Here is a 25,632-nt window from a genome sequence, read left to right as displayed (position 1 = left end):
GAGACTGCAGATGCTGGATATCTTGGGCAACACACATTAAATGTTGGAAGAAGTCAATAGGTCAGGCAGCATTTTTGGAGGGAAATAGACAGTTGAAGTTTTGGGATAGAGACACTTCATTAGGACTAGAAAGGAAGGGGACAGAGCCAGATTAAGAAGGTGGAGAGGGCAGGGTGGAGTACAAACTGGCAGTTGATATGGAGAAGCAGGTGAGGGGGGAAGGTGTGAGAGTGGGGGAGGGGAATGATGTTAATCAACTGGGAGGTGATAGATGGAAGAGGTAAAGGGCTAAGGAGGAGGCAATCTAATTGGAGGAAACAATGGATGAAGGATTAAAGGGAGGAAGGGAACCAGAGGGAGGTAATGAGCAGGAGACGAGAAGAGAAGGGGTGCGAGGGTAACCAGAATAGGGGAGGAGAAATGACCAGAAAATGGGTTGCCTTCAACTTGATGGCATGAGCATTGATTTCTTTCATTTCCAGCAATATCTTCCCTTCCCACCGTTCACCTTTTCTTTCTTTCTCCATGCCCCATTCTGGTTACCTCTCTCTTCCTTATACAGTCTGCCTTCCTTCTCCACCTTCAGAAAGTGGAGAGGGAAGATCGACTGTATAAAGAAGAGCAAGGAGGAATAAGAGTTCACCCTGTTGGAAACCACTGTTTTTTAAAAATAATACTTTTGATATGATTTTAAAAACACAAACACGAGGAAATCTGCAGACGCTGGAATTTCAAGGAACACACACACACACAAAATGCTGGTGGAACGCAGCAGGCCAGGCAGCATCTAGAGGGAGAGGTACACGAACCTTTCGGGCCGCCCTTCTCCTATCATTTCGGATCTCCCCCCCCCCCCCCCACACTTTCAAATCTCTTACTATCTCTGCTTTCAGTTAGTCCTGATGAATGGTCTTGGCCCGAAACATTGACTGTACCTCTTCCTATAGATGCTGCCTGGCCTGCTGCGTTCCACCAGCATTTTGTGTGTGTGTTGCTTTTTATATGATTTGTGCTTTTTACCAAACTCATGTATTTTTTGCGGTGCATGGTAGTTTATCTCCACTTACTGGCAGAAAGTGGTATAGCAGCTAAACTAACGGGTAATCACCTTTCTCATTTTTCACTGGCACATTAACTGCATGATGTACAGTTGGCCTTCCGTATCCACAGGGGATTGGTTCTGGAACCCCCGCGGATACCAAAATCCGTGGATGCTCAGGTCCCTTATATAAAATGGCATAGTATTTGCATATAACTTACGCACGTCCTCTCGTATACTTTAAATCATCTCTATACCTAATACAATGTAAATGCTATGTAAATAGTTTTATAATTGTTTAAATTTTGTAGCTTATTAATTAATTTATTCCTATCTAAGGACCTTATCTCAATTATAAAAGTGATGGATTTTTCAGCAGCACCATCTTTTATTCTTTCTTCGTTTTGTTTTTGCATTCTTTGCAGTTCATTTCTCTCTTAGCATCATTGCTCAGCTCTTTATTTAGCTTGCTTAGTATTTGTTTGTTTGTTTGTACTCTAAAATAAACTAGCATTGGAATTAAGACTACTCGTTATTCCTGACTCCCGGAAGAACCCTAAGGATCAGAAAATAAACAGAGATCCAATCACCATTCTCAGACCACCTATCACCTACTGGTACCTGTTTCACCATTCCCCCCTCTCCTCTTTAGACTGACTACCTTCTCTCTCGACTCTAAGCCCTGATGTCGGCTCTCAACCCAAAATGTCAACAATTCCTTTTATCTCACAGATGCTGCCCCATCCACTAAGTTCTTCTAACAGTTTGTTTATCTACCTCCAAATTAATTGAATTCAGCATTGCGTCTAATGGATGTACTGTTCATCTTCTTTTAATTGTTTACTTTGCACAGATCATGTACATATTGAGTAAACCAGATGCAAGGCGAGAGCTAAGAGTAATGCAAGCTTGACAGCAGGAAATGTCGTCTTGCTGCTTGGTAAGACATTACGGATGGTATTATGTCTGGTGTGTGATTGGTATGTTAATTAGAAATTGGATGATGCTGATCACTCCAATTGATTTTAATGCCATTGAACTGGGGGGGGGTGGGAATCAGCTCATTTTCCTTTTTAAACATTATTCAGTGAGTCATACTACAGATGACAGATGTTTAGGCTCTGTTTTGGTATTAACACCTCCTGTGTATATAGCTCATAGACACAGAGTCTAGGCTTACGTGGATGATGTGCATGTGAGCCAGTTTCACCACTCTTGGTCTGTGTTCTGCTCAAGGCCACGTGTGGTGCTTCTGGAAAAGTTATTATAGCAGAAGGGTTTCATTACTTTTCAGGATATAAGAATTTGCTTGTGAACATTTGAGACAAAATCAACAGATTTACATCTTCAGTCCTTCCTGGGCCTTTTTGGCATTCAAGCAACCTCTGATTTAGGTGTACTTTGCCTCTTTTAAAGTTGCAAAGGGATTTTTTTTATATTTATGAAAATGCACTTTTAGCTATAGCCATTCTATTTAACAATGAACCCTTTTGTTTTATGCACAATTTGACATGGCTTTGTAAACAAAAAGCTTTAACTTAAAACTTTAATTTAAGTCCAAATGTATTTTAGGATGGATTCCCAAAATGAAAATCCTCTTGGAAAACTGTGTGAGATGGAATGCACATTGAAAGTTTAGATGAACAAGCTTGTCATGGCACTTGAAATGTATATTTGGATACAATCTTCGCAGCATTCTCCATGACCTCCATTATCTTCAACGAGATCCTACTTCCTAACACATCTTTAGCTCCCCCCACCCCACTCCCATGTTTTCTGCAGGGTTCTCTCTCTCCTAATGAAGTGTCTCATCCTGAAGCATCAACTGTTCAGACCTTTCCAGAGATGCTGTCTGACCTGTTAAACTCCTCAGCATTGTGTACGAGCAACTACACGAGTACATTGCATGCATTTGGGAAGGAATCTGTAAGGCTTGATCCATGTAAAAGGCTGTGAGATAGGGCGATGAAGATGCACAACCTTCCTCTGCCTGGCTGAGATACTTTTCTAAAATTAACTAGGCCTTCATTTGGTCTGGAGCCAGATTGTGAGTGATCTGTCCTTCTTTAAATGTCATTAATGAGGTGTAACATGCAGTAACAGTCACGTTTGTTTTAACTTATGCACAACAAATTCTTACTTTTGTCACTTACATCTAGCAAATATATTTTTCTCACTGATGTCAGGTTAGGGGCCTTTGATGGGCACCGTAAAGCTCCAGTCATTTGCCACAACAATTTAAAGCATTTATCTGGTTATATTTCAAGCACAAATCACTAGTAAGGGACACAAATGGGAAAACTGGATAATATTGCCTACCATATCCTAGGGCATGTGCTTATTTATCAGCTCCATAGTGATATTCTGGCTTAAAACTGCTAATTTGTTTGAAACATTTAATTGTTGACATAGAGGTTCATCAAATGAAATTATAACTTAGAGGGAGGTTTCCATGAGTCATCCAGAGGAGGTACGGCTTGGCGAAAGATATACTTCATGGTCATTTTTTCAACATAAAACAGTAGAGCATTAATTCAATACACATTTTAGGACAATATGTATACGGAATTATAGACTGAATTGGAATTGTGTTTAATATCACTGGCATATGTCATGAAATTAGTTGTTTTGAGGCAGCAGTACATTGTAGTACATAATAAAAACTATAAATTTCAATAAGAAGAATATATAAAAATAAATTAAGTTAATAAGTAATACAAAAAGAGAGGGAGTAAGTACTGAAGTAGTGTTCATGGGTTCATTGTCCATTCTGAAATTTGTTGGCAGAGAGGAAAAAGCTGTTCCTAAAATATTGAATGTTCAAGCTCCTGTCCTTCCTCCTTGATGGTAGCAATGAGAAGAGGGCATGTCTTGGGTAAGGGGATCCTTAATGATGGATGCCACCTTCTTGAGGCATTGCCTTTTAAAGGTGCCCTGGATGTTGGGGAGGGTAGTGCCCATGATGGAGATGGCAGAGTTTACCACAATCTGTGCAGTGGCCCCTCCATACCAGACGGTGAGACAACCAGTTAGAATGCTTTCTATGGTACATCTGTGGAAATTTGTGAGTGTCTTTGATGAGATACCAATTCTCCACAAAGTCCGATGAAATATAGCCACTGTTGTGCCTTTTTTTCGTAATTGCATCAATATGTTGGGCCCAGGATGGATCCTCAGGGATGTAGGTAGCCAGGAACTTGAAACTGCTCATCTTTTCCACTTCCGATCCCTTGATGAGGACTGATGTGTGTTCCTTCAACTTCCCGTTCCTGAAGTCCACAATCAAATCCTTGGTCTTACTGACGTGGAATGCAAGGTTGCTGTTGCGACACCACTCAACCAGCTCATCTGTCTCACTCATGTACGCCTCCTTGTCACTATCTGAAATTCTGCCAACGATAGTTGTGATGATGGCAAATTTACAGATGACAGACTGTCCCTGGTGGACTGTCTCTATAAATTTGTGAAAACTTTCTGAAAATTTCAATATATATCATTGTATATTTTCCTTATTGTTGATTTTTTTTTGGTAAGGGGGAAGAAGTAATCCCCAAATGGGATAGTTTTTCAGAATACATTATATACATGTTTCAAGAGAATCATAAGTTAACATTATGGTTCTGTCAGAATCATATAGAATGACACTTCATTGCTGTTTGATAATAACGTAAACACCAATTAAAGTTATTTGTACTTTATTCAGAACAATATAGATAATAATTGTAAAGTTAAATATTAACTACTTCGTTGCAGTTACTGTGTTTAAATATATTTGCGAATTAGCTTTCCCGGCGATGTTTTACTATATTTAAAATGTACTTTCAAATAAGTGACATGAAAGAAGGCAGGTGCTTGCTGGAAGTGTGTGCACTATTTCTCTGCAATATAACGCAATGGCTGCCAAAAAAAAAATCATTTACTTGACCTGGAAATTTTTCCAGCCATTATAAAATTAATGACTCATAAAAATTGCTATGTATTAGGAATGTCTGGTAGGAAGTAACACATCAAGAACTGTATACATAAAGGTTCTGAAGCACAACATGGGTAAATCAATAAAGTAGATGTAAAAGGAGTATACTGTAAATTCACTGTATCAATGATGATTATTTCATTTGACAAATCAAACAAGGGTATAATATTAATAACCAGTAGTAACTCATTTATAACATAATAAAACAAATAATATGAACATGCCTAAAGGAAAGTTCACTACAGGAAAGATGTCATTAAGCTGGAAAGAGTGCAAAGGAGATTTACAAAGACATTGCTGGAACTCAAGGGTCTTGGTTACAAAGGGAGGCGAAGCAAACTGGGACTGTTTTAATTGGAGTATAGGAGAATGAGTGGTGATCTTATAGAGGAGGATAAAATTATGAGGGGTGTAGATATGGTCAATGCACACAGTCTTTTTCCCAGGGTTGGAGAATCAAGAACTAGAGAACATAGGTTTAAGGGGGAGGGGGGGTTGAGGTTTAATCAGAACTTGCAGGAAACTTCTTTTCATCCAGAAGGTGGTTAATATATGGAATGAGCTGCCAGAGGGAGAGGTTGGAACAGCTACGTTAACCACATTTAAAAGGTACCTGGCCAGATACTGTACATGAAAAGGAAAGGTTTAGAGGGAGGTGGGCCAAACGTAAGCAAGTGGGACTAGCTTGGATGAGCATCTTGGTTGGCATGGGTGAGTTGGACCGAAGGGCCTGTTCCTCTTTCTATGCTGTATGACAATGACTGAAGATGGCCATTTCCACATCTTTCTCCACCTATTCTATGATCCAGCAAGTAACTAAGCAGCCAACGATGTTCAGTCATGACTTTCTGCTTATATATGTGTGGGAAAAAGAATACAACCAGACAAAATTGGGCCCTGCAGGCCGGGATATGGGGGGGGGGGGAGGTACATGGTCTACCACTGGACAGAGTAACTTGCATAGTAGAAGAGATGCATCTCCTCTCCTTTGACTTACAAAATGAAATGGTGAAATGTTTTCTGTTGTTAAGGGCTTAGAACCATAAAGTAATGATATAGATATAGTGTCTACCCTTTACCATAAAGCACTCTGTAATCCATTTGTTAATGGCTGGCTGGCCTCGCTGCATTCTGCCGACCATCTTGCTGTTCTGATTGGTCAATGATAGATGCCATCTCCTTATTTTTGTGCTGAAAGGATGCTTTATCCATGTTGAACAGTGCTATGGCATTTAACCAATAACTGAGGAGGTAAAATCCAAAGCACAGGGGCATAAGTCTGACCGTTCTATAAACAAATGCATATAAGGAACTAAAGCCAATTCATGCCACCTGCAGGTAAGGGAACAGAAATCATAGTCAACCAAGGTAACAATGCTCACGTTTTTAATGTTTTATCAGAAATACTATTCAGCACATACGGATCATCACTACATGTAGCTTGTGGCAAATGCTTTAAACATATTATTCTTGTCATTAATTAAAAAGTACTGCTGTTAGCTGGGATTATCAGGGCTATTTTCAACCAAAGTTCACTTCCAGACACCTTCCATATCTTCCAGCCCAGGTCAATTAATAGCGTCAGGAGAGAGAAATCTAATCTAGCATTAGACATCTGAAGAGCCTTGGCCCAAAACTTGGCTCAAATATTCATTTAATACAAGAATCAAACTTGTTATTTGTGCAATATTTAAAATATTGTTTAGCAGAAAAAACATTTGGACTACATGCATAACTACCAATCTGATGAAACACTCCACCTCAGAGAGGATAGTCCTTTAGATATTGAATATAGGGAATGAAGCAGTTGAAAGCCCTGACTTCCTTGATATTACCTAATGGATGACAATCATGTTGCTAAATTCAACTTCCATCTACAATGCCTTCCCCTTGGAAGTATTCACCCCACCCCCCCGGAAGTTTTCATGTTTTATTGTTTAACAACATTGAGTCACAGTGGATTTAACTTAGCTTTTTTGAGCACTGAATAACAGAAAGAGATTTTCACCTGTCAAAATGGAAACAGATCTCCACAAAGTGACCAAAATTAATAACAATCATAAAACACAAAATAATTGACTGCATAGGTATTCACCCCTTCAAGTCAGTATTTAGTAGATGCACCTTTGGCAGCAATTACAGCCTTGAGTCTGTGTGGGTAGGTCTCTATCAGCTTTGTACATCTGGACACTGTAAAATTTCCCCTTTCTTCTTTACAAAACTGCTCAAGCTTTGTCAGATTACATGGAAGTCATGAGTGAACAGCCCCTTCCAAGTCCAGCCACAAATTCTCAATCGGGTTGAGGTCTGGACTCTGACTTCATTACTCCAGGACATTAACTTTATTGTTTTTAAGCCATTCCTGTGTAGTTTTAGCTTTGCGTCATTGACTTGCTGGAAAACAAATTGCAATTCTCTTGCAGACTGTATCAGATTTTCCTCCAGGATTTCCCTGTATTTTGCTGCATATATTTTATCCTCTATTTTCACAATCCTTCCAAGACCTGCTGCAGTTATGCATCCCCACAGTATGAGCACCCACTACCATGCTTCAAGGTAAGGATGGTGAATTTTTGATGATGTGCAGCGTCTGGCTTCTGCCAAACATGATGCTTAGTCCGATGGCTAAAAAGCTCAATTTTGGTTTCATCAGACCATAGAACCTTCTTCCAGCTGACTTCAGAGTTTCCCACATGCCTTCTGGCAAACTCTAGTCGAGATTTAATATGAGTTTTTTCAACAGTGGCTTTCTCTTTGCCACTCTCCCATAAAGATGCGCCTGGTGAAACATCCAGGCAACAGTTGTAGTATGTGCAGTCTCTCCCATCTCAGCCACTGAAGCTTGTAACTCCTTCAGAGTTGTCATAGGTCTCTTAGTGCCCTCCCTCACTAGTCCCCTTCTTTCACAGTCACTCGGTTTTTGAGGAAGGCCTGCTCTAGGCAGATTTACTTGATGATTGACTTAACTGTACTCCAAGAGATATTCAGTGATTTGGAAATTCTCTTATATCCACCTCCTGATTTGTGCTTTTCAATAATCTTTTTGTGGAGTTGCTTGGAGTGTTGTTTTGTCTTCATGGGATAGTTTCTTGCCAGGATAATGACTCATCAGCAATTGGACCTTCCACATATAGGTGTATTTTTACTACACTCATTTGAAACACCTTGACTGCGCACAGGTCTCCAAAAACGGATCTCCATTTAACTAATTATGTGACTTCTAAAACCAATTCCCTGCACCTGTGATGATCTGGTGTGTCATATTAGAGGGGTTGAATACTTACACAATCAATTACCTTGTGTTTTATATTTGTAATTAATTTAGATCACTTTGTAAAGATCTGTTCTCACTTTGATACAGAAGAGTTTTTCTGTTGATCAGTATCAAAAAAGCATGAATCCACTGTGATTTAATGTTGTAAAACAATAAAACATGAAAACTTCCAAGGGAGTGAATACTTTTTATAGGCACTGCCCTCCTAAAATCTACCAGATTTATGATTAAACCAATTTCCGCATTTGGAGTGCTGCTCATGCCACACACCAGTGAGGGTAAGAATAGGTTGATTTGGCAAGTGAATGTGTGGCTGAGGAACTGATGCAGGGGGCAGGGGTTCAGATGTATGGATCACTGGGATCTCTTCTGGGGAAGGTACGACTTGTACAAAAGGGACAGGTTGAATCTGAGGGCGACCAATATCCCTGTGGGCAAGTTTGCAAGAGCTGTTCTGGAGGATATAAACTAATTTGGCAGGGGATGGGAACCAGAGTGCTAGTACCAAGGATGAGGTTTCTGGTTTACCAACAGGCAGTGTATAGTGAGACTGCTAGCAAGGAGGGGCTGATGACAGGGTAAAATTGCAGTCACTGGATTAGTTACAATGTAAAAGGTAGACAGAACCAAAAATAACTGAAGGTGTTACACTAGAATGCATGCAGAATTCGGAACTAGGTAAATGAACTTGTAGCACAGTTACAGATTGCCATGTATGACATTGTGGGCATCACTAAGTCATGGTAGAAAGAAGATTATAGCCGGGAGCTTAATGACCAAGATAAAGCATTGCATTGTAAGGACAGGCAGGTAGGCAAAGGAGGTGGCATGGCTCTATTGGTAAAAAATGAAATCAAGTCATTAGAAAGAGGTGTCATAGGATCAGAAGGTATTGAATTATTGTGGACAGAGCTAAGGAAATGCAAGGGTAAAAAGACCCTGAAGGGAATTATATACAGAATCCCAAACTGTAGTAAAGATGTGGTGTACAAATTACAATAGGAGATAGAAAATGCATGTCAGAAGGGCAATGTTACAATAGTCATGGGGGATTTCAGTAAGCAGGTAGATTAGGAAAATCGGGTTGGTGCTGGATTCCAAGAGGGGGAATTTCCAAAATGCCTATGAGATAGCTTATTTGAGCAGCTCATGGTTGAGCCATGAGGGAATTAGTTAGTCTGGATTGGATGTTGTGTAATGAAATGGAATTGATTAGAGAGCTTAAGGTAATGGAACACTTAGGGGTAAGTAATCATAATATGATAGAAGTTGCCCTGCAATTTGAGAAGGAGATGCTAAAGTAATGTGTATCAGTATTACAGTGGAGTAAAGGGAACTACAAGAGGCATGAATGAGGAGCTGACCAGAATTGATTGGAAAGGAACACTGGCAGGGATGATGGTGGAATAGCAATGGCTGGAATTTCTGGAAGCAATTCGGAAGGAGCAGGATATATACATCCCAAAAAAGAAGAAGGTTTCTAAAGGCATGATGACACAACAGTAACTAACAAGAGAAGTCAAAGCTAACATGAAAGCCAAAAAGAGGGCATATAATAGAGCAAAAGTTAATGGGAAGCTAAAGGACTGGGAAGCCTTGACAAACCAATACAAGGCAACTAAAAGCCGTTAAGAAGGAAAAGGTGGAATAGGCTAGCCAGTAATATTAAAGAGGATTCCAAAAGTTTCTTCAGATACATAAAGTATAAAAGAGAGGGGTAGTAATGGGGGAATAAGGAAATGGCAGACAAACCGAATAAGTATTTTGCATCAGTCTTCACAGTGGAAGACACTAGCAGTATGCTAGAAGTTTGAGAGTGTCAGGGGGCAGAAATGTGCGAAGTTGCCATTACTAAGGAGAACGTTTTGGGGAAATTGAAAGATCTGAAGGTAGATAAGTCACCTGGACCAGATGGTATACATCCCAGGATTTTGAAAGAGGAGGTGTAAATATTGTGGAGACATTAGGAATATTCTTTCTAGAATCAATTGATCTTGCATGGTTCTGGAAGTATGGAAAATTGCAAATGTTACTCCATTCTTTACGAAAGGAGAGAGGCAGAAGAAAGGTAATTATAGACCATTAGCTTGACCTCAGTGGTTGGAAAGATGTTGCAGTGGATTATTAAGGATGTGGTTTTGGGTTACTTGGTGGCATGGTTTCCTCAAGGGAAAATCTTACCTGCCAAATCTATTGGAATTCATTGAAGTGTTACGTAACCGGCAACAATGAATATCACTCGAGACAGGTTATATAAAAACAACCAAACATTTATTAAACACAGATAAACAATAAAAAAAAACGAAAACTTTAACCGGAAGTTAACCGCTATGCAGCCGTTCAACAAATTGTCACTCAGCACTGGTTCTTAAAAAGTTAAATGCAAAAACAGTTCTTAAAGCAGTAAAGTCAGATATAGTTCTTAAAATGGTAAATTCGAAAGTCCAACAGATTTATATGTTCAATTGGGAAAGACTTCTCTGGAGAAGGATTTCTTCATAGACGCGACTTTCCTGTTGGTTCTGTCCAAAGGATTCACGATGCAGGAAATAAACAGTTTAAAACAACTGACCTTAAATTCTAGAGAGCACATTGCATGAACTCTTCTCTCTTTTGGCAAGAGTTATCTTCGATGCAGGTCACTACTCCTTCAACGAAGACTCAATAAGGTCGATCCTTTGTTAAACTGCCAAATGATGCCGACTCCTCTCGATCCTTCTGGTCCTGTACTTCGATAAAGTTTTCGCTCTCCCGTACTACTGCTGGAATAAGGTACATCAACAAATCTAGCAAAATTTTCCAGTCCAGCACTATTGTACCTTGCAAAAGAATGCAACAATCTGTTTTAAAAATGAAACTGTGTCATAAAAACAAATATGCAACAGAAACGGAGACACATCAGTGTTTTAGCTGGAAAACTAAAAGCTAACTGCGTCATCTGAGGTCTTCCCTTATATATACCCGTGGTGCACATGTCATCACTTGACCTCACATCGGCAGGAAAATTACATCAGGTGACCTCCAAAAGACCACTACATCATTCTCACAAAAAAATCACAGATCTCCTTGACGTATGTAACAGAAGAAATAACAAACAGGATAGACACAGAAGAATTGGTGGATGAGGTGTACTGGGATTTTCAGAAGGTATTACAGAAAGGATTCTTGCTTGGAATGAGCACTGGCTGATTGGTAGGGGGCAAAGAGTCTTTTCTGATTGGCTTCCGGTGATTACTGGTGTTCCAGGAGGTCTGAATTGGGACCGCTTCTTTTTATATTACATGCCAATGTGTTGGATGCTGGAATTGATGGCTTAGTGGCAAAGTTTGTAGACAATATGAAGATAGGTGGAGGGGCAGGTAGTTTTGAGGAAGTAGAGAGGCTACAGAAGGATTTGGACAAATTAGGAGAATGGATAAAGAACTGGCAGATAGAGTACAATGTCAGGAGGTGTATAGTCATGCACATTGATAGAAGAAATAAAAAGGTAGACTGTTTTCTAAGTTGAGAGAAAATACAAAAACCTGAGGTGCAAAGGGACTTGGGAGTCCTTGTGCAGGATTTCCTAAAGGTTAATTTGCAAGTTGAGTCTGTGGTGAGGAAGGCATATGCGATATTAGCATTCATTACAAAAGGGCTAGAATATCAAGGCAAGAATGTAATGTTAAAGCTTTATAAAGCACTGGTGAGGCCTTACCTGGAGTATTGTGAGCAGTTTTCCACCCTTTATCTTCGAAAGGATGTGCTGACATTGGAGTGGGTTCAAAGGAGGTTCATGAAAATGATTCTGGGATTGAAAGTCTTGTCATATGACGGCTCTGGGCCTCTACTTACTAGAATTCAGAAGAATCCGGGGGGATCTCATTGAAACCTATTGAATGTTGAAAGGCCTCAACAGAGTGGATGTAGAGAGGATGTTTCCTGTGGTGGGGGAGTCTAAGACCAGAGAATATAGCCTCAGAATAGAGGGGTGTCCTTTTAGAATGGAGATGAGGAGAAATTTCTTTAGTCAATGGTGAATATGTGGAAGTTGTTGCCACAGGCAACTGGGATGGCCAAATTATTGGGTATACTTAAGGCAGAGGTTAATAGATTTTTGATTAATCAGGATATGAAGGGAGACAGGGGGATGGTGGGAGACTGGAGCTGAGAGAGAAAATGAATCATTTATGATGAAATAGAAGAGCAGACTTGATGGACCAAATGGCCTAATTCTGCTCTTATATCTTATGCTCTTATAGTCTTATGATAACCAATTAGCTATGTATTTCCCTATTTTATCATATAGATGGACCAAAACCTGAATTGTTTTAACAGTAGTTATGGATTATTAAACCATCTACAAACAATACACAGTTTTAGTTTAGTAGTACTGCTACCTAAAATATACCAAGGATTTTATTTCAGACTAAATAGTCATTCATTATTGGTGTAGGAAATGGAAGAATTGTCCAAATCTTCTGCCAAATAAAATATTTAATCTTTTATGGGGCAGCTCTTGAAAACTGAATACAGTCCAGAACTAATCCACAGACTGAAAATCAGCTTCTTTTTAATATTATAAATTCCACCTATCTCCAAACAATAGTTTTTTTTCTTAAAGCAGAACTCAGTTACCATCCCACAGATATACTAATGTTAATAAAGATAGTCAATAGGCCCTTTTGATTTCTAGTTTGCTGAACATTTGTTTGTTATCCTACAAGATCCAGCAGGCAGCTGAAAATGGATTCTGAATACTCTAATGACAACAGATTAGAAAGGCATAGACTAAGAAAATGGGAAAGAAGCTGTTTCTAAAATGTTGAAAGTGGGTTTTCAGGCTCTTGTAGCTCCTCTTGATGGCATGCCCCAGATCATAATGTTCCTTAATGATGAATTGAAGATGCCATCGATAGTGGGGAGGGTTCTGCCCATCATGCAACTGGCTAAATCTGTAGCCCTCTGCTGCCTCTGTCAATTCTGCACACATTGGAGCTTCCAAAGTAGGCAGTAATGTAACCATCTGAATGCTTTCCACCATACATCTGTCGAAATTTTCAGTTCTCGGTTACTTACCTTACCAATTCTCCTCAATCTCTCAATGAAGTCGAGCTGCTGGTGTGCTTTCTTCTTGATTTCATCATTGTGTTGAGCCCAGGACAATTCCACTGAGATGTTGATGCCGAGGAACTTGCAGATGCTCACCCTTTCCACTGCTCACCCTTCAAATAGGACTGCTGCGTGCTCTCCAAACTTCCCTTTCTGAGGGTTCACTGATGTTGAATGTGATGTTGTTGTTACAACGCCGCTCAATCTGCTGATCTATTGCAATCTTGTAAGGCTCTTTATCACCATCTGAGGCTCTGCCAACAACAGTGGTGTCATCACTGAATTTATAGGTGGCATTTAGAGAGCAGAACAGTGGGCTTCATTGTATGCTTAAGGTGTACCTCTGTGAGGAGGAGATCCTGTTACTGATCTGCTCTGACTGTGGCCTCCTGATTGGAATTCGAAGAACTAGTTCTAGAGGGAAGTTCAGAGGCCCAGATTTTTAAGATTGTTCTAGAACTTGTCTCTTTTCAAAGCCTTTGATCATATTTGAAATGTATGGGTGATTCACTAAGAATTGCCTCCATAGAGCACAGTTATTAATATCACATTACTTCTTGATAAACTTGCACCACAGCAATGTTGACACTCCATTTCAGAACCACAGGGATGTAACTCTCCCAAATGTGGCCTTAAGTCTTGATTTCCTTTTTAGATTTTCAGACATGCTGTTGCATGCATACAGGGGAGCTATCTCTGATGTCCTGACCTCTATTGGAGAATACTGCCTCACTGCTCTGGGACCTTGCTGTGTATAATATTAGCTTACTTAGTGACTTAGAATTGTCAAGACAAGTCACTTTTTATCGTCATTTCGACCATAACTGCTGGTACAGTACACAGTAAAAACGAGACAATGTTTTGCAGGACCATGATGCTACATGAAACAATACAAAAACTACAGTGCACTATGTTAAAACAACACAAAAACTACACTGGACTACAGACCTACCCAGGACTGTGTAAAATGCACAAAACAGTGCAGGCATTACGATAAATAATAAACAAGACAATAGGCACAGTAGAGGGCAGTAGGTTGGTGTCAGTCCAGGCTCTGAGTATTGAGGAGTCTGATGGCTTGGGGGAAGAAACTGTTACATAGTCTGGCCGTGAGAGCCTGAATGCTTCAGTGCCTTTTGCCAGATGGCAGGAGGGAGAAGAATTTGTATGAGGGGTGTGTGGGGTCCTTCATGTTAGAGTGAGTTTTTTTGGATAGATGATTTGTTTACACTTAAATGACTTTGACCACCAGACTTCTATTTGACTATTTGACAAAGTACTGTGGATTGAGTCCACAACAATGCGCTTCCTAAAAAGGTATGAATACCAGATGCTTTCGCACTGTAGTTTGACCTGATGCTGTAGTTTCAAAGACAGTATTATCTATACATTATAAATATTAATTGTCTTCTATGTTAGCACGTAAAATGCCAAATAAATGTATTGTGGATTTAACTAAAGGTTGTGGATACCAAACCAGACATGTTGGCATCTGAAGGAAAGGATGAAGTCCAAAGGTGTGATGTAGCTTCAAAAGGAGGCATTGTCTATAAGTTTTTAAGCAGCGATTGCCTTTGTGTTCAGCATATAAATATCGAGCCCACATTGAGCGAGCAGACCTTTCTACCGAAAGCGTCTCCGTCTGTATGATGCCTGCTGTACCTTCTTGTGCCGAATAAAGAAGCTGCTTTGTATCTACCAGTGACTCTGTCTCTCCGGTGATTTCGTCCACGCTACAACACTTCATAATGCTGTTTGCTTTACGGATGCAGTGTGTGGTATAAATGCCTGTAACGGCGGGAAGAGAGACCCAGATGATCTTTTCAGCTGACCTCACTAACAGTTGCAGGATCCTGCGATTCTTGCAAATAGCAAAAGTATTTAGTTGTCCACATAGCATATTGAATTTGTAAAACTTGCTAATCTTCCATAATAAAATTATGAACATGAAAATATGAATGCTATAGCAGGAAACACAACTATTACATAGTAAGTTGTGCAGTTTGCTGTTACTGTGATTCCTAATGACAAAACTGCTGTCCTAACACAGGCTTGAAATCTGGCATAAAAATAAAATCAAACAGTGTGCACTCCAAGGACTAAACTAAGGGAATTTCTCCAAGGCCAATGTTTAACCTCAGAGCTCAATTAATAGTTAAAAACGGCAAATCCTTTGACCTAAATAATTGCCATGCAATTGCTCCCACATATTGTTTTACATTTACTCAGCACATAGAAATGTAGCCAGTATACGCTTATACTGTGACTAATTCCACACTGGAAGAGAATATAAATAATCTTATTATCTTAAGAGGCTTCAGGAAATTGAAATGATTAATCTTTATTCCATGAGGTTTCAGGTATGATGTAGATGATGACTCATCTATCCCGAATAAAACACATTACTCCATTACATCCTTTTAATACTCTGACAGCATTTCCAAATGTTAATCATTTTTTTATATAGCACATTCTGCAATTTGTACTGCACTGTCCACTCTTTGGTTTCAACAATTGTTCTAATATTTCTAGCACTGCTCGAATTAATGTACTCAATCAATTTTATATGATCTGGTGCAATACTAGCCTTCTCCATTTCCTTTTTTTAAACAGCAAAGGCTCTTTTATTCAAAGTTTACTTTTGGTCTTTTGTAACTGGAGAGCTCTTTTTTGTGTTACTATCTGGATTTAACTATGTCCTAAAATTTCCCTAGATATGTTTCTGCCTAGAGCTAAGGGGGCAGAATTTGTTAACATCTCCTGGAAAATTTTCTCAGTCACTATGTGATTGGCCATCTTAGAGAGGAGGCAACACTGAACCTCCAATTGGAAAATGAGGCAGGGCAACTGAATGACATGTCTGTGGAGGAGCTGTTTGGGACCAGTGACCATAATTCTACTGGTTTGAAAAGAATTATGGAAAAAGATAGGTGCGGTCTACAAGTTAAAGTCCTAAATTAGGGCAAAGTTAATTTTAATGGCATTAGAAAAGAATTTGCAAAAGTTGAGAAAGACTGCTACAAACAGTGAAAATTGAGAGTGAGATAGAGGGAATTGGTTGGATTGGGTTGGTTTATTTTTTGTCATATATAGAGTTGAAAGTTCAAAGTAAATTTTTTTGATCTTTGAAAGAGATACAGTGAAAAGCTTGTCTTGCATACTATTCATACGGATCAATTCATTATACCATGCATTGTGGTAGTACAATGTAAACAAATAACAGATGCGGAATAAAGTGTAACAGATACAGAGAAAATGCAGTGCAGGTAAACATAAAGTGTAAGGTCATAACGAGGTTGATTGTGAAGTCAAGAGTCCATTTCATTGTCTGAGGGAACCACTCAATAGTCTAATAACAGCGAGGTAGAAGCTGTCCCTAAGGCTGGAGGTGCGTGCTTTGTCTTTTGTATCTTCTGCCTGATGGAAGTGGGGAAGAGAGAATGTCAGGGGTGGGAGGTGTCTTTATGGTGGCTGCCTTATAGAAGCAGCAAGAAGAATAGACAAAGACCATACGGTCTTGATCTTTGAAATGACTTTGTTCCCTGGCCCCAGTCGTCTCATTTTCACTGTGGATGTACAGTCCTGATGTACCACCATTTCCATCAGGAAGGCCTCAAAGCTCTCCACTTCTTTCTGGACACCAGACCCAGCCAGTTCCCCTCCGCTACCACTCTCCTCCATCTGGTGGAACTGGTCCTCACTCTCACTAATTTCCCCTTAGCTCCTCCCACTTCCTTCAAACAAAAGGCGTAGCCATGGGTACCTGCATGCGTCGCAGCTATGCCTGCTTTTTTGTCAGCTACGTGGAATAGTCCATGCTCCAAGCCAAGACCAGTATCGCTCCCCAATGCTTCCTATGCTACATCGACGACTACATTGGTGCTGCTTCCTGCACTTATGCTGAGCTTGTCGACTTCATTAACTTTGCCTCCAACTTCCACCCTGCCTTCAAATTTACCTTGTCCATTTCCAACACTTCCCTCCTCTTTCTCCATCTCTCTGTCTCTTTCTCTGGAGACAGTCTATCTATTAACATCTTCTATGAACCCTCTGATTCTCACAGCTACCTAGTATACTTCTTCCCAGCCTATCACTAGTAAAAATGCCATCCCCTTTGGTCAGTTCCTCAGTCTCCACTCCATCTAGCCTTAGGATGTGGCTTTTCATTCCAGACCTAATGCGATGTCCTCCTTCTTCAAAGAAAGGAGCTTTCAGTCCTCCACCATCAATGCTGTCCTCATCCCATCGTCTCATCACCACACCAGGAATAGGGTTCCTCATCCTCACCTAGCACTCCACCAGCCTCCATGTCCAGCACATAATTCTCTGTAACTTCCGCTATCTCCAATGGGATCCCACCACCAAGCACATCTTTCCCTCCCCCTTCTTTCTGCTTTCCGCAGGGATCACTTCCTGCATGACTCCCTTGTCTACTTGACCCTGCCCACTGATCTCCCTCTTGCCACTTACCCTTGCATGTGGAACAAGTGCCACACTTACCCCTACACCTTCTCCCTCACTACATTCAGGGCACCAAGCAGTCCTTCTAGGTGAGTCTTTTGGGGTTATCTACTGTATCCGGTAATCCTGGTGTGGCCTCCTGTATGCTGGTGAAACCCGAAATAGATTGGGAGACCACTTTGCCCAGCGCCTATGCTCCGTTCGCTAGTAAAAGCAGGATCTCCCGGTAGTCATCCATTTCAATTCTCCTTCCCATTCCCATTCTGATATGTCAGACCATGGCCTCCTCTACTGCCACAATGAGACCACACTCAGGTTGAAGGAGCAACACCTTATATTCTGATCACAAACAAGAGAAAATCTGCAGATGCTGGAAATCCAAGCAACTCACACAAAATGTTGGAGGATCTCAGTAGGCCAGGCAGCATCTATGGAAAAGAGTACAATCGATGTTTCAGGTCACGACCCTTCATCAAGACTGAAGAAAAATAGATGAGGAGTCAAAATTAGAAGGTGGGGGGAGAGGAGCTCCTCGTGGTTTTATTTTCTTCAGTCCTGCTGAAGAGTCTTGGCCCAAAATGTCAGCTGTACTCTTTTCCATAGATACTGCCTGGCCTGCTGGGTTCCTCTAGCATTTTGTGTGTGTTACCTGATATTCCGTCTGGGTAGCCTCCAAACTGATGGCATGAACATCGATTTCTTAAACTTCTGATAATTAACACCCCCCCACCCCAGCTCCTTCACCAATCCCCAGTCCTGTTTCCCTCGCTCTCCTATATCCTCACTTGCCCCATCGTCTACCTCTGGTGTTCCTCCTCCTTCGCTTTCTTCCATGATCTTCTACTTTCTCCTATCAGATTACTCTTCCTTCAGGCCCTGATCTCCTTCACCATCAACCTCCAGCTCTTCACTTCACACCTTCCTCCACTCCCCATTTCACCTATTACCTGCCACCTTCTGCTTCTTTCTCCCCTCCCCCCACCAATGGTCTGACTTCTCATCTTTTTTTCCAGTCCTGATTCAGGGTCCCATCCCGAAACGTTGACTGTTCATACATTTCTATAGATGTTGCCTGACCTGCTGAGCTTTTCCAGCATTTTGTGTGCATTTGGTTTGAATTTCCGGCAGATCTTCTCATGTTTCTGTTCACAGAGGGAAGCCTGGGTTCTGTAATGTGTTGAGCTGTGTCAACGACTCTGCAGTTTTTTTTATTGTCAATGGCAGAGCAGTTTTCATATCAAGCCATGATGCATCTATGGAGGATGCTTTCTACTGTACATCAATAAAAATTGGCAAGTGTTGACAGGCACATGTCAAATTTCTTTATACTCCTGAGGAAGTATAGGTGTTGGTGAACTTCCTTGACTGTGATGTCCACATGGATTTACCAGAATAGGCTATTTGTGATGTTTATTCTCAGAGACTTGAAGCTCTTAACCCTCACAACCACTGCACCATTGATGTAGACAGAAGAATGTGCACTGCCCCCTTTCCTGAAGTCAACGACCAGCTCTTCGTTTTGCTGACATTGAGGGAAAGGTTGTTGTTGTGATACCATGTTGCAGGTCAACATCTTCTTGTTACAATAAAGGGTAAGGCAGTAAGGATTAGAAAACCATGGCTAATGTGTGATATTGAGGCTCTGGTCAGGAAAAAAATAAGTATACTGTATGGTAGGTATAGGCAGATAGGATCAAGCAGATCTTTTGCTGATTAAAACAGATGTTGGGGTGCACTTAAGAAAGAAATCAGCTGGGGAAAAGAGGGAACACAAGATAGGTTTGGTAGATAACACAAAGAAAAATCCTAAGAAAATTTATCAGTATCAGAGCAAAGAAGTAACTAGGGAGAGAATAAGTCCCCTTAAGGGTCACTGTGGTTGTTAATGTATGGAGTCATAGGAATTGGATGTGGTTTTAAATGTTTTCTTGCCTGTATTTCCTGTGGAGGTCATGGAATCAATGGTATTGACGGAAGAGAACAGTGATGTCATGAAACATAACAACACTATGAAAGAGCTAGTGTTGGTGGTCTTAAGGCACATAAAGAGACTCTTTTATCTTCCGTATCTATGGGTGAGATACAGGATAACTGGATGTTGGCAAATGTAGTGTCTTTGATGAGCCAAGTGGGGAAAAAGCTACTGGTGGTGTGTCTGAGAGACAGGATCTATCTGAATTTAGAAAAGGTAAAGACTGATTAGAGATAGCTTAGTGCAAAGGAAATAGTGCCTAATAAATTTGACTGAGTTTTTTGAAGAGTTGACCAAAGGATTGATTATTGCACAGTAGCAGACATTGTCTACATGGACACCAGCAAGGCTATCTCACATGATAGTCTGGTCCACAAGGTTAGATCGTATATGATCCTGGGTGATCTAGCCAATTGGGTACAAAATTAGCCTGATGGGAAAAATCAGAGGGTGATGGTGGAGGGTTGTTCTTCAGACTGGAGGCCTGTTCACCAGAGATGTACTGCAGAGATGGGTGCTGGATCCCCTGTTCATTTTTTCCATTAGTAATTCAAGGAGAAGGAGGAGAAGATGGCGGCATGACGCAGCTTGCGTGGCCACTCTGGTGAATGATATCTGTAATCTGTCAAGTAGGGTGCCGGTCACAATTCTGATTTGATGGAGACAGACATGAGAGAACGGAAGAACATCTGGAGAAACTTCTGAAATGCCTTTTTTGCTGCTGCTGTTCCTGTGTCATCCTGAATCTCCAGAGGAGAAGGCCCCGAATCCTTGGCTTTGCTTGTTGCTCAGCGGCCGGGACGGGGTAGAGGTGCTCAGCAGAGATGGTGCTTGGCGCTCGGTGTCGAAGGGCTGGTCGGAGGCTTGAAGTTTTCGGACGGACTCAGAGTTGGCTGGGGTCGGGTGCTTTCAATGCATCGACAGTTGTCGGTGCCTGGAGGTTTATGGCAGAGAGAGCTTTTCCCTTCTGCCGCCTGCTATCAGGGACTATCGAGAGTTGATCGGAACTTTGAGACTTTTTTTTACCGTTCCCATGGTCTGTTCTTTATCAAATTATGGTATTGCTTTGCACTGCTGTAACTATATGTTATAATTATGTGGTCTTGTCAGTGTTAGTCTTTGGTTTGTCCTGTTTTTTTTGTGATATCACTCTGGAGGAACATTGTATCATTTCTTAATGCATGCATGCATTTCTAAATGACAATAAACAAGGACTGAGTGTCCTCATAATCTAAAAAAAATGATGTAGAGGCAGCATGATTAGTGAGTTTGTAGGTGACTCTGCGATTGGTGGTGTGGTGGTCAATGAAGATGGTTGTCTGAGGCTACAACAGGAGATAGATCAACTGGGGAAGATGACAAAAGAATGGAAGATGAAATTTAACTCACACAAGTTTAAACTGATGTATTTTGTTATGTTAAATGAGGGCAGGACATAAACAGTAAATAACAGGGTCTGGGGGGAATTAAAAAACCTATGGGTGCAAGTAAATACTGTAGTACTCTCTAAATGATGACTCAATTAGATAAGGTGGTAAAGAAGGTTTATGGCAAGCTTAGCTTCATCGGATGGGGTACTGAGTTGGGGCATTATATTACAGGATGTTGATGAGACCATGTTTGGAATATTCTGTACAATTCCCATCTCTCCATACAACAGGAAGGATGTGATTAAGCTAAAGAGGCTGCTGAAAAGAATCACAGTGATGTTGAGGAGATTTGTAATGTTGTGATGGACTGAAGGACTTGCATTTTAAGGAGCTGCTGGATAGGCTGGGAAGGTTTACCCTGAAGCAAATGAGGCCGAGTAGTGACCTTGTCGAGATTTATAGAATAATGAAAAGTGTAGGGAAGGAAAAAGGTTACATTCTTTTTCTTAGGATAGGGGAGTGTAAAACTAGGGAATATAGGCTGAAGGTGAGAGGGGAAGGCTTAACTGGGATGTGAGGGGCAGTTGGTTTACGGTATGGTACAAACTGCCATAGAAAGCTGGAATTAGACCATCAGAAAGACCCGTGGATCAGTACCTGGATAGGAATGTTTTAGAGGGATATGAGCAAAGCATGGGCAAATGGGATCAGGCCAGGAAGAAGGAATTAGCCTAAAGAGCATGATTCAGTGCTGTATAAACCTGTGACTCTATAAGAAAGCAAGGTGAAAAGCTGTCTAAGAATTCACCTCAAACAATTAAGCCTGTCGTTTGAATGCTGTGTAAGAACAAAGAGCAGGAGTAATCCATACTTTAGTTACTTCATCATAAATAGGATTATGACTGATCTGTCTTGGCTTCATTTCTACCTTGCTGGTCATTTACAATAACTAGAGAGGAAAACAAAAATCTGTCTTGACCTTGAATTACCTTATTGATTTAGATTCACACAGATCAAAGTGGAAAATTCAAAAGATTCATGAAAGATGATTTTCCACCTCACTTCCATCTTAAACAGATGACTTGTTGATCTGAAAATAAGCTGTCTATTTCTAGATTACCCCACAACATTAAATTTGATATACGTTTAAAATCTTCTTAATTTCAATAAGATCATATCTTATTTTTCTGAACTGGTATAACAACACATTCAACCTTTCCTCATACGTCAGCTCTTTCATTCTTTGAACTGCCTCCAATGTCATCTACAAGGGGTGATTGATAAGTTTGTGGTCTACGGTAGAAGGAGTCAATTTTAGAAAACCTAGCACATTTATTTTGGAGGTGAGTTATTAACTTCAAACTTTCTGCATAATCACCGCATGTGCATGTAGCGAGAGCTGTATAACTCATCTCCTTCTACCTTGGGCCACAAACTTATCAATTACCCCTGCTGTGGACACTTTCTGGAGGTCCAAGATCCATATGCTCCATGACCACTGGACTGTGTGTGTAAATGTAGGAGGGAGCTATGTTGAAAAATAAATGTGCTAGGTTTTCTAAAATTGACTCCTTCTACCTTAGGCCACGAACGTATCAATCACCCCTCGTATTTTTATACTCCACTGTGTTTGCAATAAGGGCCTTCCTATTTACTTTGGTTACCTGCTAATGTTTTGTGTTTATGTAGAACACCCAAATTCCTCCACACAGCAATGTTAGACCATAATACCTTAAGACATACGAGTAGAATTAGGTCATTCCTGCTCATTAAGTCTTCTCCACCATTCTAATATGGCTGATTTGTTATCCCCCTCAGCTCCATCTCATGCCTTCCCCCATAACTTTCGACACCTTACTAATCAAGACCCTATCAAACTGTGCTTTAAATATACCCAATGACTTGGGCTCCACAACTATTATGGCAATGAATTCCACACTCTGGCTGAAGAAATTCCTCATCATTTAAGTTTTAAAGGATGTCCTTTTATTCTGAGGTGGTTCCCTCTGGTTCTAGACTCCTCTACTACTGGAAACATTCTCTCCACCTCCACTCTATCTAGGTCTTACAATATTCAGTAGCTTTCAGTGCTATCCCCCTCATTATTCTCAACTCCAGCGAGCACAGGCCCAGAATCTACTAAGAATCTACTAAGAAGAAAATGATTATTTTCTGATTGCTTTCTTCAAATTATTGTGTTATACAAAATGTAACCTGACCATGAGCCTTCGAAGTTTCCATGCCAAACCAATTTTGTATTTATACCTATATCATATATCAGGCAAAAGATTTTAAATCCTTAATTCTTTCTGATAGGTCTTTTTCCCATTTTTGCATGCAATATCTTATCTTGAAGCAAAAAAACAATATTAAAGTGAATATTGTTTATGTTGTTTATACAGCCATAAAATACACCATCAAAAAGAATGAAAATTGGAAAATCCACCGGCATCCATCAGAGTAGCCAGGAGGGAAGTAGCAATGGTTGACTACTGTTGACAACTCAGAGCTGCCGGGCAAATTCAAGGCTTGGATTTATTAGCATGGTATTCTCCCTGGGATCCTGTGGCGTCTGCTAGTCTGTGATGTCCCACTGTCAACAGTTGAAATCCTTGAGAGCAAAATCAGTCAGCACCTTCATAGGTGGTTGGGTCTGCCTAGGAGCCTAAGCAGCATTGCCTCGTATAGGAAGAAAAACAGACTGAAACTCTCCATCTGCAGCGTGAGTGGGGAGTTCATGGTCACCCGTGCAAGAGAAATGCTGTAATACAGAGAGCACAATGACCCACAGGTCTCACACGCCGGCATTGTGCTGAGGAGTGGCAGGAGGTGGAGGACGCAGGATGCAGTTGAACAGGCTGAAAAGCACGGCTCGCTATAGGGTACTGGTGGGCTCAGTGGTGGGTGGGCTTGGGTTGCTTCCCAACAGTCTGCTATGATAAGCTGCAAGGATGAGCGAGACGTCAACTGGTCCAGCCGGAGGTGCGAGCTGCTGTGGAGGAGCTACGTGCCCGCCAGATTGCTGGCGTGAGGCAACCAGGTGTATGGACAACATGGGACCATGTAACGGAGCGCAATGTCTAATGGAGGGTAATTTGGTGAGCTGAGCCCCACTGCATCAAGGTCCTGATCCAGTTGGTTTATGACATCTTGCCAAGCCCACTGAACCTCTACTGCAGAGACAGCGCCAAAACACCAGCATGCTCCCTGCGCCAAGGGAAGGGGGCATTAGAACACATCCTCAGCAGCTGCCTAAAAGCTTATGCAACACACATAAAAAGTGCTGGTGAACGCAGCAGGCCAGGCAGCATCTATAGGAAGAGGTACAGTCGACATTTCAGGCCGAGACCCTTTGCCAGGGTCTCAGCCAGAAACGTCGACTGTACCTCTTCCTATAGATGCTGCCTGACCTGCTGCATTCACCAGCACTTTTTGTGTCTGTTGCTTGAAATTGCAGCATCTGCAGATTTCCTCATGTTTGCCCAAAAGTTTATAAAAGTTTTATAAAACAAAAAAAAAAATCCAGTGTACGGCAGTTCTGTGGTCACAAATGCGTTGTTAATAAGAGAGGTCAGAGGAGAAAGGAGAGACTGGTTCAAATATACAGGAAGGTAACAGTAGCTCAAATAACCATGCGTTACAACCGTAGTGAGCAGAAGAGTGTCTCTGAATGCACAACACTTTGAACCTTGCAGTGGATGGGCTACAGCAGCAGAGGACCATGAAAATGCACTTAGTGAGTTTATTGGATTGTCAGAAAAAAGGTCATGTATCTTCCACATACAAGTCTAAGGCCAAAAGAAATAAACTATTGTGAAAATGGCACAGAGCAGCTTTACACAGCAACAAAGTCAACAAGTGAAAGGCAGAAAGCATGTATGTCAACATGAGCAGCAGCCTAGGGGTAGATCATTTGGTCAGGAGTATAGACACACATTTAAGTAAGTTCAACCAGAGTTAGAATCAGAAAAGAAATATTTTGTTTTGCAGCAGAGCACAGTGCAATACATTATAATAAAAAACCTATAAATTACAGTAAGAAATATATGTAATTAACTTAAATAAGCAGTGGAAAAATACCCCAGCAAACTAAAGACAAATGTAGTGAGGTAGTGTACATGGGTTCATTGTCCATTCAGAAACTTGATGACAGAGGGGAAGAAGCTGTTCCTAAAATGTTGAGTGTGTGTCTTCAGACTCCTGTACCTTCGTCTTGATGGCAGCAATAAGAAAAGGGTATAGCCTTGGTCATGGGGATCCTTAATGCATGGATGCTGAATTTTTGATGCTAGTGGCCATGATGGAGTTGGCTGAGTTTACAACTTTTTGTCACAATAGGTCTAGATCTGATGCAATCTCACTGGCTCTCCACTTGGCTTGGCTTACCGAGCCAACAATAATACATATGTTAGGCTGCTGTTTATTGACTACAGCTCAGTGTCAAATATAATC

The sequence above is a fragment of the Mobula birostris genome, chromosome 4, assembly GCF_030028105.1.
Source record: "Mobula birostris isolate sMobBir1 chromosome 4, sMobBir1.hap1, whole genome shotgun sequence".
Classification (NCBI taxonomy): Eukaryota; Metazoa; Chordata; class Chondrichthyes; order Myliobatiformes; family Myliobatidae; genus Mobula; species Mobula birostris.
This window is presented reverse-complemented; position numbering follows the sequence as displayed.